Source organism: Monopterus albus, unplaced genomic scaffold (genome assembly GCF_001952655.1).
Source record: "Monopterus albus unplaced genomic scaffold, M_albus_1.0 scaffold79.1, whole genome shotgun sequence".
Taxonomy (NCBI): Eukaryota; Metazoa; Chordata; class Actinopteri; order Synbranchiformes; family Synbranchidae; genus Monopterus; species Monopterus albus.
The window spans coordinates 1,181,899-1,184,476 of record NW_018127959.1 but is presented as its reverse complement, the minus strand read 5'-3'; positions in this window follow the sequence as shown (position 1 = coordinate 1,184,476).

Here is a 2,578-nt window from a genome sequence, read left to right as displayed (position 1 = left end):
ACTGCACACATACAAACAAAATGAAAAGATGTTACAATAAACATAAAGAAATAAATAAACTGTCCAAAACAAAAACACCTGGACCTGGTTCAACTTTTTTCTGAAATGCAATGTGTCAACATGTGGTGCTGTGCCGACCAGTCACATACATGCAAGCGTGCATTCCTGGTGGATTACTACATAACATGAACAACATATTTACCTCGAGACAGTGAAAGATAAAACATTGACCACTGTGATAACTTTCCAGAGCTGTCCAATCCTGTCTGTGAGTATTACAACACTGTGCTGTGTTGTAGAGTCTAATAAGCTTTAAACACACAAATCTTTCCTTCCAACCGGACGTCCCAGATCGTATTACATTGTGTCAGTGGTGCATGAATGATTCCCCATAAATGCAGCCCCTTGTGCTGTTTTAACACAGGGTTAATGTCTGTGTCATGTATTGTAAGACACAGTCTTGATATGTGTAGTGTTTGACCTTGCAGATTGAAAGCTCTAATGGATTTGCATCTATCTACAGTATAGGAGGAGGAAACTGGCTTGACCTGAGTGGAGGGAGCTGGTTTAGCCTGGTGCTCACAGGTGGAAGTAATAAGATACATTTTGTCTACTTGTAGTTTTTTAGATCCTTTTTTAAAACAGCAGTAATTTTACTTTTTTCTCTCAGTAAAGTACATGTAAAGTTCCCCTCATTACAGAGCACAAACAAAAGTCCCTTGATGAAGTCATGGTAAATTGTGTGAGCATGGAAATGAAAGAAAGAAGTCAGATCAGTATGAGCGCCATGTCCAGAGAAAAAACGTTCAGTCACTCTCAGAACACACATTTTAAATGTGGATGCCATGGAAGTGTGTTCATTGGCTGAGCATCAGCGGGTGTGTTTGCACACAGGCAAACTCTAGCAGTAACAATACAGCAAAACACACAACTATGCAGTGAAATTAAGGATGGTGTCTTCATGGGGCAATGGTTAAGAGTCGCATAACTGCACCATAAGTAAAAGAAAAGGTTGCATCTACCTTAATGAATCACTGATATGCAGTAGTGTGCCCCCTGATGAGCACAGTAAATGACCCAAATGAACAGGTGCATGCTGGGCCTGGCTAAGTTTAAAATGTTAAAATTCTCATAGTGGAGCCTCCACTGAGGACAAGGCTGATTGGCTGGCTATATGTATTTTACACTAAGAGTGAACAGGGCTGCTTTTCTCCTGTTTTCTCCTGTTTTCTGGTTAATTCCAATAAGACGATAAAGAGGCAGTTGTGAGGTTCTTCAGGCTGAGTGCAGTATGAGGACGTCTGGGCATCAGGACAAATAAAAGCAACAAAAGGACAAACTGAGGGCAGAGAGTGAGAGAAGATAAAAAGGAAAGAACAGAGAGAACAATTGAAAGGTTTTGGTGGTGGTGGTGGTGTGTGTGTGGGGGGGTGTAATAAAAAGTAAGTGGGCTAAAAGTGGCCCTCTAAGGAGACAGAGAAATACAGATTGTGAAAGAGAAGGAAGGAGAGCGACAGGGTGAAGGAGCAGGGGGTTCAATAGAGAGGGCCCAGGAGAGATGATCATAAAGCATAAGAGGGCCCACCAGAGGGAAAGACTGTGAGAGAGGTGACACAAGACAGAGAAAGTCATGCAATGACACTACAGAGAACAGGGACTTCCTCACTGGAGATTACTGTAACTTCACATCAGCTACAGTCCACTGAGCAGAGCTGCCATGTTCTCTCTCTACAGCACCTTTCCTGAAGTTGAAGACTTTATTGCCATTGTGCTGTAATGTAAAACAATGAAATTGGGAGTATTCCCTGTATGCTTCAGACAACATAAAATCACATAAAAATTCATAAGACACATAAACTGTACAATAAAAATACATAAATATAAGTGAATAAAATGCAGATGTAGTTCAGCCTGTGTATGCAGTGCCATTCTGCAGTCAACTGACAACTGGGAAAGAAGCTGTTGTTTTGATTGGATGGCCTGGTATCTCCTGCCAGAGGGTAACAGCATAAAGAAATGATGTGTAGGATGAGCATGAACTTTAATAATCTTAGAAGTTCTGCTCTGACATCTAGTCAGGTAGACTGTCCTCAGTGGCGAGCAGCTGTCCTGATATCGGCACCCCACAGGGATGTGTCCTCATTCCCATCCTCTACACCCTGTTCACCCATGACTGTGTCACCTCCCACAAAGACACCACCACCCTGAAGTTCGCGGACGACACAGCTTCAAATATCTGGGTGTCCACATCAGTGAGGACCTCACTTGGACACTCAACACAGCTGATCAAGAAGGCCCAACGTTGGCTGTACTTCCTGAGGAGGCTGAGGAGGTGTGGCATGTCGCCTGGGATCAAATCAAATCAATTTTATTTGTATAGCACCAAATCACAACAAAAGTCATCTCAGGACACTTTACAAACTAAGGTCTAGACCTTACTGTTATCAATATTATAACATAGGGAAAACCCAACAAATCCCCCTTGAGCAAGCACTTGGCGACAGTGGGGAGGAAAAACTCCCTTTAACGGAAGAAACCTCCGACAGACCCCGGCTCTTGGTGGGCGGCCTTCTGCCTC